General features: G+C 37.6%; 1 pseudogene; it reads right to left on the bottom strand.

The window, feature by feature from the left end:
- Positions 1-213: 213 nt before the first annotated feature.
- On the bottom strand, positions 214-8,349 carry LOC143411611 (purine nucleoside phosphorylase LACC1-like; annotated as a pseudogene).
- Positions 8,350-14,863: the final 6,514 nt, after the last annotated feature.

Raw genomic sequence — 14,863 nt, 5'->3', positions numbered from 1 at the left:
ATGCAAAGATGTCATTTCAACAATTTTTTTTTAAAAAGGCATAAAGATGATGATAGAAATGTACAGATATCAAGTATATAGTAAACACAAAGAACTTACAGGATTTCTTAAAAACTATATCAATTTATTTTAGTTCTTTTAATATAAACCTGCCTGATTATTCACTAACTAGGAAAAGGAATGGCTTATTTTTATAATAGAATATGTTACTGAAAATGAACTTTTCTACTACCTATGGTCTCAATAAAAGAAAAACCAATTCTTTTTATAGGAATAAAAGGGCAAAATTATGTATACTTAATTAGTTTTTTAAATAAGGGGAGAAAAAGGTTGACAGAGGAAGAAGAAGAGAGGAAAAGAAAGAAGGAAAAAGAGAGGGGGTCAGAGAAAGAGGCAAGAGAGACTGGAGAGGGAAGGGAGAACCCAGTAAGTACCTCATTCTCTAATTGATATGAAGCCAATCTGTGTGCCAAAATTAAGGCCATCTCGGACATGGGAGAAAAATTTGTCAGGATGGCAAGATGTACAAAGGTTGAGATTCTGGTTCAGGTCGTGAATATTCTGTGGAAGAATTCCTCCTTGTTCTAGAAGAATCCTTGAGATAAAGATTTTTCAAAAGAGAGCAAGCATTTATTTTACCAAATGCCAAAGAAATATGAAAACAGTATGTACAACAATGTAAAAGAGTTCTATAAAAAATCTGGTAGGAATAATGCAAATTGTTACTTATGTTCACAACAAGGAATAGCTAAGAAATGGTAGATTTTTATCACCTAGGTTTATGAATGAACTGTATGAACTTCCATACTGTCCTGTAGACATAATCTAGTTACAGAATTTTATAATCAAAATCAAGGGCTTATTTAAGAAGAAATTTTTCAAACTACAAGAGTATTTTTAACCAAGATTCATTTGGCTTAGACAGAGTGTGCTTTTTAGTCATCTAACGGTCTGGTCTTCTTTCCTCTTAATTAGCCATATTTTTCACTGAAAACTTGCTTCTCTAAAACACTTGAAATATGAATGAAAATTAGTGATATTATTTGACAAGTCAAATCAAGAATCAATTCCAATTCTTTATACATAGGTATTAAATGAGTAAGGTTTTTACTGACTAGAATAGGAACACAATTCAAATCAGCCATCAATTTTCCTTTGTAGAAATAACAAATAGTTTTCAATAGATATTAAAAGCAAAATTTTTTAAATTCAAGATGCATGAGACCACAAAAAAGAAAAGTGACTTTATATTTATGTTACCTAATATTTTTTTGAAGACATATATCCTTCCAATTAATTAGAAAATATGAACAATTTTAAAATATTAGCTTTCCAAATGTTTTTATATTCTAGAGAGTTTACCCAAGGAATGACTGTAATGTCAAGTAAATGCTAGTTAAGTTTAAGTAGAAACTGAATCTTTTTCAAGGCCAACTGCTTCTTCCTTCACTTTCAAATCAATGAGAGATACCAGGCAAGAAATTTTATGTCATTTGCACATGTTGAGAATAGATTTTATATTTAAAATGAGTTTTTGTGTAGTGTATATTGCAGGGTATATCTGCCACCTTCTTCTTGGAGTTAGCAACTGGTCTCTAAAATAATTTTCATTTCAGAAGCAATGAACAATAATCAAACTTGAAGTTCCACAGTGAAAATCAAACATACCTGGTGGCTTTAGGGATGTCAATATGGGGTCTGGGTGAGTTTAAAAGGCACAGGCATTCAGGATGAAGATTATGAAATGCATTTGCTGATTCCCTGGGAAGAGTAAAACAGCAAGGTCCTACTGAAGGTCCCAGTACAACAATAATGTCTTCTAAACTACAGCCATATTCTGCTATCATAGCATTCACTGTAGCCATAGCAAACCTAATAAAGTACCTCTCAGGCCTGGAAAATAGGAAGAAAAAGAGATAAGGAAGATTAAAACATAAAATTTCAACTCAATTTGTGTCTAAGTTAAAAATGAATAGATTCAGCTTCTGATTCACATAATTATTACACATGGTACTTTTTCCAAAGTGTGATGTACTTTTACAAAATACGTGACACAGAATAGTTATTTAATAGGAGTCACTGTCCTCTTCCTTTAAAAACTGTTCTATAAGCTTCATTTATACCATCTTAGTCTTCTCTCTTTACAAATTATTAATTGTGGTAAGAAACATATAAAATTTACCATTTTAAGTGTACAATTCAGTAGTATTAAGTATATTTACCAATCTCATGCAGAATTTTTTCATTCTGCAAATCTGAATCTCTACATCCATTTAATAACTAATTTCTCCCTTCCCTCAGTCTGTGGCATCACAATTCTTCTTTGTTTCTACAAATTTTATTACTCTAGATATTCCTATAACTGAAATCACATAGTTTTTATCTTTTGGGGAGTGGTTTATTTTATTTAGCATAACTGTGTCAAGGCTCACCCATGATGTATTATGTCAGAATTTCCTACCTTTTTAAGGCTAAATAATATTCCATTATGGTATACCACAATTTGTTCATTCATTCACCTATCACTGGATATTTAGTTTGCTTCCACCTCTTAGGTATTATGAATAATGCTGCTATGAACTTGGGGCGGGATATGTCTTAGATTCTGCTTTCAATTTTTTAAAATGTATATTCAGATATATAGTTGATAAATCATATGGCAATTTTATTTTGAAATTTTGAGGAATTGCCATAGTGTTTTTGGAGCTGTGAGTCACTAAACATTGTTCCTCCTCCCCACCCCCGGATTGTTGTAACTATCAGAATCCCTTTGAGATTCCAGTGAAATTTTGGGATGGATTTATTTATAAAAAAAAGTGCCTTTGGGATTTTACAGGGATTGCATAAATCTGTAGACCACTTTAGGTAATATTGACATCAATATTAACTCCTTCAATCCATGAATATGGGATTTTCTTACCATTTGTTTGTTTCTTCTTTCATTTCTTTCAGCAGTATTTTGTAGTTTTCATTTCTACCTCACTTTCTACACACAAAACAAGTCTACTTCCATTAACTTTCCCTTTTACAAACTTCCCTTCCTCTTTATTGGATCCTGTGGAATTCTAAGATTAAACCATTTCCTTCACTCCTGCTTTCATCTACTTCCAGAAGACAAAAACCAAACACTGTTGCTTTTTTCCTTTGTTCCCTATATTGGGAGTTAGATTCAGCTGATGAAGCTGGACAGTGAGGAGCCCCCTTACTCCCTCCTTCAGCACTCCATATGTGTATGCTTGTAAAACTAAGCACTCAGGAGAAGAGACTAATATTTCCAGATAAAGGAAGAAGATGATGAAAGCCACAAATATTTAGATGATAAATTAAACTTCTGCTGGGAACCCACTGGATATGTGGTTATGGGAAGAACAGAATGAAATATCAGATTCTAGGTAAGTAAGTGGATGGGATATTAGTAGCCAAAATAGAAAAACAATGTGGTAAAGAAGGAAATGTAGGAAAAACATATTGCATTTTTAACATGATGATTTTGAGCTACCTCTGAAATTAAAAGCAGTTATTTCAAAAGAAAGTAACTAGAAAAAAGCATTCTGGGCTAAAAAGAGATATTGTCAAGACTTTTATGTGGACAAGAGCATCTATCTGCCTTGATTAATTATTCACACACCTATAATGTATTCATCCCCTATTTGTTTCTTTCCTGAAGGACATGCATAGGCAAATATATTCATCTGACTGAGGAATTTTTATTAAATTAATCATATAGAAGAATTTTATACTTTCTGAGAGCTGATAAAATAATAAGTAACGCATCCAACTGTATGCTATTTCAAGGTTAATTTAAGTATAAAGTGAAAGTTCACTTTTATAACTTCATTTTGACTGCTTTGTCTTAGAGATCTTAAAACTAAACATTTCAAAATATTATTAGTTAATATTTCCTTTTTAAAACCAAGAACTGAGATTCAAAACTTAAACAACTTTTGACAATGTCATATGATAAACCTGATTTCTCAACCAATTCCATTAATTTAGCTAGGTCAGAAGAAAAATATGTCACTTTCTTCTCTATAGACTAAATATCAATGTAGTCACAGATTTACAAGTAATAAGGAATTCAAAACATCAGTTCTCATTTTACATAGAATCATAACCACAGGATAACCTAAATATTATTTTCAAATACCTTCACGCACAAAAAAAAAATCTATAACCTTAGTATAGCATCTTAAATTACATCTGTGCTCTTTGGCAACAGTTATAGTTAAACACATGTGGTCATTAAAACTAAATGCAGTTTGCAAACATGTCTTCCTTTTTTAAACTCCCTACTTTTACATGGGCTGCTGCATCTGTGTGAATTCCTTTGTACACCATGCCTGACATTCCTACTCCCTGGTGCCTGAATACCAAGGGTTCCCAAACAGAGGCAACACCATGTCCCTAGGCAGTACTTAGACAAGCATGGAGGGTTGCTGTTTGATTATTGCAATGACTGGGGGTGCTACTGGCATTAAGAATTGCAAGGGCCAAAGATACTTTCAAGGTCACAGTAGAATTATCTTACCCCCTAATGTTAATAATATCCTTGCTTACAAACACTGACACTGAACCAAAACCTAAAGACGCCTCAGGAATCTACCTAGGGACCATCTCCTTTGGGAATTCTACTCTAATTCATATCATTTGACTTATATATTCCCTTTATCTGCTCCTATAATAAGAGTATGCAGGCCCCACCTTATCATTACATTGATCACAAAGTAGTATAATTAACTGTCACGCCCACTCGAAAAATTCATTTTCTTTCTCTACTAAAAATTTAGGAAAATCCTCAATGCTTAAGTATATTTACCAGAGTGAGAAACCCCACATGCTTTTTTGGCAGGATCTGCGAAAACTACAGGTATGCAATCAGCACCAAGAGCTGCTATTGTGACTCCTCTCTGGTTCAAGGTTATTCCATTAAAAGATCCAGGCTCCTCCCTTCCCATAATCCACACTTCATTGGCATGATCAGTCTAATATCAAAGATACATGATAAAAAGATTTTGAAAATGGGGTTTCTCATAACATAAGCTTTTCTGAAAGTACTTATTTCAGTGCAAAATTATGTAACCAGCTTAAATTACTAGAATTCAATAGGTCTATCATTTCAATACAAAACACTACATGCAATATCTCTGCATGTTTTATTCAGAGGAATCTAGGTCTTAACACTTAAGAGTTCAATAAAGCTCATGATGAATACCTCATACTTGAAATGGGTACTAGTCTTCCAAAAAGTAGAAATTTAACATTTTAATAAGAAATTAAAATTAATTATCAAATTAATATTGCATTTATTTTTCCTAGACGCAAATAAAGCTAGAATTTTGTAAGGAACAAGATATTATACCTTAATTATGACGCTAGTGTTTAGAAAATAATGGCTTTTCTTTCTTACCATTCAGGAATCTTTCTTCTACATCAAAAAGGACAGTGTTACTATACGAAGTATTAACCATACTTTTAGAATTGAAGAGCTCTAGATAAAAAAAAAATCCAAATATGAGATTTATGTAAATATATGAGATTTATACATTTCATAAAATTGATCTTTAGGCTATGATATATAAATCTAAGGAAACTACTACTAAAATTTTAGATAAAATACCAGAGGCAAAGAGAAATACCTTAATTAAATTCCATGTAGTTACTGGTATGATCTAAAAATAGGTTCAAAATATGAAACAAAATTTTACCTTTATTTGATAAAAATTTTCCACATTAAAACCTGCAATATTTGCCACCTATGTAGATTTTCTTGAACAACTACCTTGGGATCTCTTCGTTTGAAACTACTGAAGAGATTGAAGGAGCTAAGAGTTGGTATATAAGATATCCCACCTGTTCTTGTAGTAAATCCATGTATGAAAATATCTGTTGAAGACAAGTAATGAAGATTAAAAAGATGCTCTCCAAAGGACTACAAAGCATTACAAAAGCCAGTCTCTCCAGCAGACCTCCCTGATCACTTCAACCAGCTCTTATTTATCTGGCTTCTAATTCTGACAGCACTTTGTACCTCCATATGTTCTTATTACCTACTGCTGTTTACCTTCCATATGGGATTACTGCTCTTCAAAGGGTATCTTCTGTCTCACCTGTCTTTTGGTACCAACAGCATATAGCTCACAGTAAATATTGTCTAACCAAGAAGGAAGATTGACTATTTTAAAAATAGTCAATTTCTTCTGGGAAAGTTTTAATGAGTTCCTGTTTCAGAACTTCTAAATCAAAGATTTCTAGTGTTATAAATTGCATCATAAAGAAGGGCTGGGAAATTTGCTTAAAGCTAAATTTGTTTAGAACAAATTTGTTTATTTAGTATGGCTTTGAAGGAGTCTTCCCTTGTCACCCTGACCCACAAGGCCATCCATAACACACATTGCAAATGATGCTAATGAACAATAAGTGAACAAAAGAAAAGGTGGGGAGAGGTGAGCAACTTCTGAAGAAAGACTGGATTTTCACATATACAGAAAAACAACAGAGAATGCTGAATATACCTGGGACCAAAGGAGATGTGATAATAGTTAATTCTCCTTTCAGTGCTGGCAGACTTCTCAAATATGAGTCTATTTCACTCTGGATTTCTCTAGTTTATGAGCTGGATTGTGTTTATCTCAGTGGACTGTTTCAAAAGGCCATCTCTCAAAGTCACCTATAAATCTTCAAACTCAAAATTGTGAACCCTAATAAAGAGATGATCAATAAAAGCCTTCATTAAGGTTTTCCTGTGTGCAGGTACAATTACCTCAATGCTGCTCAGATTTTTTTCATTTATTTTTTGTTTAATGATATACAAAGAGGCAGCCATGCTGGAATTACTAACAGTCTCAAATTCTCTCAAGAGACCTAATAATCCATTGCTTGTTTCCAGTTCACAATTATCATGTTCACCATCTCTTTCATACCTCATGTTACTTGCAACCCATTATGCAAAGGAACTTGGCCTTGGCAGCAAGGTGGATGGCATTCAGTGTCTTCAACAATGTCTCATGGCAGTTTTCCTGACAGGTCAATTTCAAACCAAAGAGATCAATCAAAACTGCTTCTGCCATCCTCAATAATACACAAAGTTTTTCAAAGAAGACTTCTGTGCCAAAGAAATTACCTGAAAAAAGAAAAATTGGCGCAAGAATACAACACTTACAACAGAAATGTGTGGCAAATTTTAAAAAAATAATTGTCTTGATCTCAAAAAATAATCAAAATAGGCTTGGGGTTGTGGCTCAGTGGAAGAGTGCTTGCCTAGCAAGTGTGAGGCATTCCATCTACAACACCACATAAAAATAAAACAATACAGTCATTGTGTCCATCTACAACTAAATAGATATATATATATATTTTAAAAAGTAACCAAATAGTACCTATACCCCTTCCAGAAAAGACAGACCACTATTAATCATGAGAGAAACATGCCAAAGTGATCTTTTATTCTTTTTGTGAACAGGTGGGTACATCTTTCCAGAACAATAATTCTTTTTCAGTAGAAAATTACCTGTTGCCTTAGAAAGTCCTGTTTTTTAATTACAGGGTGTCAATCTACGTGCTCTACCATTGGTTCTGCATAATTGTTAAATTGGGTCACATCCCTCATATGAAACCCAGAGAGGCCTTAAGTTTAAGATTTTAACCTGAAAATCGAAGTTTTGTGGGATGAAAGCCGAGGGCTAAGGGACTTCCCTCAGTGTGTGCCTTCTGGGCAAGGATCACGGAAGCGGCCGCCACTTGGATCCCAGGCGCTTCCTACCCACCTGGTTATTCTGGTTGGCGCCCAACTCCTCACCTTCAGCCCACGCGGGGTTGAGGGTCCCTCCCTGGTGACGCTTTGGGTGACCCCTTTGCCCCGACCCTGTTCTCCCGCTGCCTCTCGTCCTCTCAGCTCCCGCCGAATTTCATTTCCACAGCTGTGAGAGGGTGGCCACCCGCCTTTGCTGGACACCACGGATTCCCACGCGGCATGACTGTCACCGCGGAGTCCCTGTCCACTGTGTGGCGCTCGGCTCCGGAGCACGGGTGGCAGCTCCGCACCCGCCCGGCTGCTCCACCGACCGCTCCCGCCCGCTTAGGGCTTTGGGACCTGCGGACAGACTCGCAGCAGCGCGGTTCCCCTTCTCGCGCCTCACCTCGGCTGTCGGCCTGTCTGCAGGCAGCTCGGCCACGACCCGCAGCCTCCCTCCCGCGCCCCGAGTCCGCCCGAAACCCGGAAGCCGCGGGCCCCACGCACCTTTGCCCCTCACCGCGGCCCTGGCGCCCCAGCAACCTCCGCGTCCGCTCCGGGTGGAAACCCGATGGCAGAGGATGGGGGCCGGGGATTCCTGGGACCGGTCCGCGCCGAGCGCCCGCCGCTGCTCAGCAATTCCCAGTCAGGAGCCGCAGCCGCGGAGGACCCTCTGGCGGAGCCAGGCGGGTCAGCGGGCCCGAGGCGGGCACTCCGGACCCGGAGAGGGGGCGGCGGGAGCGGGGGCGCCGTGGAGCGGTCGCCAGGAGGGAACGGCGGGTCCTGTGAGGGCCGGGCGGCGGGAATGGCGGCCGTTGGGCCGTGAGCGCGCGGAGGGCAGGAGTCCGGGCTGCGGGCGAGTCCCCTGAGCGGACTGGAACTCCCCGCAGCTGGCGCTTCCCGATGACCCGCTGAGCCAGCAGTGGGGCGGGTTTATGGAGTCCAGGCCGGTTCCTGTCAGGTTACCTCTTAGGACTTGTCCCCTCCAGGTTCAAGGCATGGGCCTCTAGGGGACGATTGGTTAGTGTGGTTTTGTTTGCCTTTTGGTGATTCTGCCTTTCTTGAGACAAGCCAATCCTCATGACAGCTCCCTCACTTTTATTGACTACACAAGGGTCGCTTATGCCCCTCCCCGCCTTTTTGCCCTTTTAAATAGTGGGTTCCTCTAATTGGAAGAAGGCACCGATTCTTAGAATCTTGCTAAAGGTACAGCGTCCCTTACCTTTCCTCCAGGAGTGTGATTTCACACATATTGAGCAGCTAAGGTATGGAAGGCATGTGCTATGAAGTGAAGGGGAAAAAAATCCAGCCTCCTCAGAATAAGAGTCTCTGTAGAACTGGCTAAGATGGAAGAAGAGGTCCCCCTATTATTGTTCAGGTGATAAGTGCTGAAGAAGCTTTGCATGAATGACAGAGAATCTCTGGAGGTGGGCACCTGTTTCTTCTTGACCAGAGACTGGGAGCATCAGCCCAGAATAGGAGCCCATTCTCCTTATCCCTGGCAACTGTTCTTGTCAAATTGGTATTTTCCCTGGACATTTGTTAAGAACCTTGAGTGGTAAGTGGTACACCTAACCAGAAGGTACACTATTGTTTTATGTTAACTTTTACCTCAAGCAAAATATAGGTCTTGTAGTTGTTAAAGCAAGTTTACTGTATTTATATAGACAGTGTGGAGAATTCAAATTCTTTCATGCATGAGTAGTGGCAGTAAAAAACAAAAAGAGAAACTATTTCAAAATAGTGAAGTTATTAGGGAAGAAAGTTTGTTAATTTGTGTTTATTTATTGGTGCCTGTAATTGGAGAAGGCACCAATCCTTAAAATCGTGTTAAAGGTACAATTAAGCATCTGTTACCTTTCCTCCAAGAATATGATTTAATAAATATTGAGCAGGTAAGTATGGAAGGCATGTGCTATGTTAAAGGGAGAAAAACTTCTGCCAACTACAGTCATTTCCTTTCACTTTCTGGTACTAACTTCATCTGTCATCCCATTCTTACTCATTCTACCCCAGTGGTTTTCAGTCATGGCTATCCATCAGAATTAAAGTGGAACTTTAAAAAATAATAATAATGCAGGGAACCCCACCGCAGATATACATTTATTCAAAATCTCCTAGAGTCAGTCCTGGCATGTCATATTTTTCTTTCTTATTTTATTCTTTACAGATGATTTAGATGCATAATTTGTTTTGAAAAAATAATGGCCTTCTTCCCAAGCCATTCAAATAAAGGCTGTTCCTTGGATAGGCCACATGACTTCATCTTTACACTTGCTGTTTGTTCTACTTAGGACATCCTTCTTTTTGTATGCCTGTTTAACTAACTGCTCCTTATTCAGTCTTCAAGCTCAAACATAGCCTTCCTTGAATTCCCATCCTAGATGCAGAATTGTTTCTTTAGCATTTTGTTCACATACCAGAAACCCTCTTTGATGCAGTCCAGACCTCTATCCAAACGATAAATTGAAAAATTGATTTGTATACTGTATATGGATGAACTTTATGTTATATAAATTATATCTAAGCAAAGCTTTTTTACAAATAGAAAAGAGCAGTTAAGTCAGAAAATCATGAAAAGAGTGTAACAGTATAAACTTTTATTTTTTACCTAAAACAGCTGTCTGCTCATTTGCCAATCTATTCAGAAAGCCCAGGGCCTTTTCTTTGCACATGGTTTACTGATTGGAGTTCTGTATTTTATCTCTTGCATAAATCATACAGCTAACCCACTAGTAAGATTTCCCAGATTTTGTTCCTTTAAGAGGAGAATAAAGGTACTTGTGAAGCAATCTGAGTGCAATTTTAATCTTTATAATCTTTATAGTTATATCATACAGCTTTATTGGATATTTCCAAAATATTAAACATAGTTTTTAAAGAAATGATAAACTTTATATCCATGCTATTTTATTTATGTGTGTGATATAAAAGCACAGTATCCAATACAAGTGGCATAAACAGATTGGAAATAAACACAAGCAACTCATAGGACCCTGCATCTGGTAGTGCAAAAATGGGCAGCCTCATTGGAGGGAACTTTGCTAGCCATGAGCATTTAGCATGATATGGGAATTAGCCACTTAAGATTTAAAAAAGAAATAGGGTTAATTGCTTAGAGGTCCAATGTAGATAGGCTAGGAGAGCATCTACTCTGCCTCTCCATTTTAATTATTTGACTATATGTGTTCTTCCTCATAGAGATTTAGAACATTTATTCTGAAGACAGATTGGGCCTGTCTTTTCAAGGGGAGCTGCTGGGGAAATCCCCAGACTTACCCTAACATGTAAATTTTATGAAAACAAATGGAATTTTATAAAATCATTAGCATTGTTTTTAAGGCATTTCCACTACAATTTATGGATCTTTAATGAAAAGGTAATATAACAGATAAAGTTTTCCTTCTTAAAAGCTTAAACTAGTTTCCCGGGGATGCCATACCAAATTACCACAAACTAGATGGTTTACTGTCGCAGTCTGACTGGGCACAAAATCAGGAGCCACTCAAGCAGGAACAAACTTTATTTTTTGAAACTGCCGCTAATACCCCGTATGTGCCTGGGAAGATTGCCAATCCACACACATGGGGGTTCTCTGATCCCAAGAGGAAGTTCCTCCTCCGGAATTCCCTCCTACCGCACTTCCCCAACCAATGGGAACTCTCCAGGAGTCGCATAGCAGGCCAAGGTGGACAGCAGGAGTCCAGTATCCATATGAATGCAAATCTTAACATAATCATATCATCTCAATGGCTAGCTGGCGTCACCTTTCAACCAAAAATGCCATGCATCATATTACTTGGCTATGGCTCTTAGCAGTTTACAATAACAAAAATTTGTTCCCTCACAGTTATGGGGGCCAGGTTATAAAATAGAGGTGTTGACAGGACTTTGTACCCTTTGAAGCTTTCCTTGCCTCTTCCAGTTTTGGGTGGCTCCAGACACACCTAGCCTGGTGACTATGTGACTTGGGTGTCTGTGCCTCCATCTTCACTTGGTCTTTCTGTGTGTCTGAATCTCAACACTCTCTGTCTACCTTTCTCTTCTTATAAAGAGAGCTTGAAAATAAATGGAAGAGCAATCAAATGAGAACAAGCGAAGGCCATTTGTTCAGAGGTTGCAAGGAAGTGCTACCATTTGCATTTTAGCTGAGTCAGAGGCAGGAAGTGGAGTGAGTATGACTTGATTGGAGGTATAGACATAGGGAAGCTACAGGCAGACTGGTTAGGAGTGAGGCATCCAATGTGATTGATCAGGAGTGTATATTTGGTGTTCTCTGGTTGGTCCAAAGTTAGAAGCAGAAATAAGAATTAGGGAAAATATCATCATTAATCAGGAGTGACTATTTGGGGGCACTTGTTATATTTGGTTTCCTGGGTTCTTACTAGATATAGTGTTCTGACTTCAGATAGTTGTCTGATTTATAAATAACAAATTGGCTTCCTGGACTGCTAACTGTAGATAGTGAGTTGGTTTCCTGGGTAGGCTGCTGCAGATCGTTTCTCAGAGTCCTGATTATTTTTTTTTAAGTGGTCTGGCCATTGTATGGTAACATATTCATTCTTATACCTTTCATTGAATTTAGAGACCAACAAAATCCCTTAACCGAATGACATCTGTAAAGATCCCTTCTTCTTCTTCTTCTTTCCCCACCTAGGGTCATATTCATGGGTTTTCAGTAATAAGACATGGACGGATGTATTTTGGGAGCCACCATTCAACCCACCAAAAACTCTTCTTGGTTTAGAAATGTTGCCTGCTTGTTCAGAGTTATAAAATAGAACAAAACAAAAAACCTTGTCCCTTCGTGTCCTAAATAGACAGACAGGTAGGTTATGACTAGATTTCTCCAAAGACCTATGGTTTCTATCACAAAGGCAGGGACATTTTGCAGTGGTTGCCTGGGCATTCTTTAAAGCTTCAATTAGAGTTTCAGACCAACTCCTTTATGTCTACACTCCCAAATGAGATGTTTTGTTAGGCACTAACAAAACATGTCTACATATTCAGAGAAACCCCACCTTTGGTATGAAGCCTAATGCAATATGGATAACATGAATACTGCCTGCATTATCTTAGAGAGTTAAGGAACAAAACAAACCTTTTCTGTTTCTTTCTGTTTTCAATTTCGTGAAATTTTAATTTTAGTGCCTGGTCAGAAAATGGAAAAATCACTGGGATATAATAGGTATATAAAACAAATTTCATTATTTGTTTATTAATTCCTTTTGTACGAAGGCTGGCTATGTTCTAACTTCTAAAAATGTGGTTGAAAATCCTGGGCTGGGGCTGTTCCTCAGTGGAAGAGTGCTTGCCTAACACATGTGAAGCACTGGGTTTGATCCACAGCACCACATAAAAATATATAAAATAAACATATTGTAAAAAAATTGTTTATTTAAAAGTTTTATTAATTGTTTTTATTTATATATGACAGCAGAATGCATTACAATTCTTATTACACATGTAGAACCCAATTTTTCATGTCTGTGTTTGTATACAAAGTATATTCAAATCAATTCATGTCTTCATACATGTACTTTGGATACTAAAGTCCACCACATTCCACCATCACTTCCAACCCCATACCCCTTCCCTTCTCCTCCCACCCCTCTGCCCTATCTAAAGTTCATCTATTCCTCCCATGCTCCCCCTCCCTATCCTACTATGAATCAGCCATCTTATATCAGAGAAAACACTTGGCTTTTGTTTTTTGGGGATTGGCTAACTTCACTTAGCATTATCTTCCCCAACTCCATCCATTTATCTGCAAATGCCATGATTTTATTCTCTTTCGTTGCTGAGTAATATTCCATTGTGTGTATATGCCACAGTTTTTAAATCCATTTATCTATTGAAGGACATCTAGGTTGGTTCCACAGTTTAGCGATTGTGAATGTGCTGCTATAAACATTGATGTGGCTGTGTCCCTGTTATATGCTGTCTATAAGTCCTTTGGATATACACCCAGGAGAGGGATAGCTGGGTCAAATGGTGGTTCCATTCCCAATTTTCCAAGCAATCTCCATACTGCTTTTCATATTGGCTGCACCAATTTTCAGCCCCACCAGCAATGTACAAGTGTACCTTTTTCCCAACATCCTTGACAACACTAATTGTTGCTTGTATTCATAATAGCTGCCATTCTGACTGGAGTGAGGTGAAATCTTAGAGTGGTTTTGATTGGCATTTCTTTAATTGCTAGCAATGATGAACATTTTTTTCATATATTTGTTGATTGATTGTATATCATCTTCTGAGAAGTATCTGTTCAGGTCCTTGGCCCAATTATTGGTTGGGTGATTTGTTTGTTTGTCTTTCTTTCTTTCTTTCTTTCTTTCTTTTTTTTTTTTTTTTTGCTTAGCTTTTTGAGTTCTTTATTCCCTAGAGATTAGTGCTCTATCTGATGTGTGTGGGGTAAAGATTTGCTCCCAAGATCTAGACTCTCTATTCACCTCACATATTGTTATTTCTTTTTCTGAGAAGACAGTTTTTAGTTTCAATCCATCCCATTTATTGATACTTGATTTTAATTCTTGTGCCACAGGAATTTTATTAAGAAAATTGGGGCCTAGTCCCACATGATGGAGATTAGGGCCTACTTTTTCTTCTATTAGATGCAGGGTCTCTGGTTTTATTCCTAAGTCCTTGATCCATTTTGAGTTGAGTTTTGTGCATAGTGACAGAGAGGGGTTTCATTTCATTTTGTTGCATCTGGATTTCCAGTTTTCCCAGCACCATTTGTTGAAAAGACTGTCTTTTCTCCAATGCATATTCTTGGCACCTTTGTCTAACTAATTGTAAACTAATTGTAGTTTTGTGGGTTAGTCTCTGTGTCCTCTGTTCTGTACCATTGGTCTACCAGTCTGTATTGGTTCCAATAGCATGCTGTTTTTGTTACTATTGCTCTGTAGTATATTTTAAGGTTTGGTATATTGATGCCACCCACTTCACTCTTCCTGATAAGGATTGCTTTAGCTATTCTGGGTCTCTTATTTTTTCAGATGAAGTTCATGACTGCTTTTTCAATTTCTATGGGGAATGTTTTTGGAATTTGATCAGAATTGCATTAAATCTATATAGTGCTTTTGATAGTATGGTCATTTTGATAATATAAATTCTGCCTATCCAGAA

Source organism: Callospermophilus lateralis, chromosome 12, assembly GCF_048772815.1.
Source record: "Callospermophilus lateralis isolate mCalLat2 chromosome 12, mCalLat2.hap1, whole genome shotgun sequence".
NCBI classification, from domain to species: Eukaryota; Metazoa; Chordata; class Mammalia; order Rodentia; family Sciuridae; genus Callospermophilus; species Callospermophilus lateralis.
The sequence above is the reverse complement of the archived record's forward strand: the minus strand, read 5'-3'. Positions and strand labels throughout refer to the sequence as shown.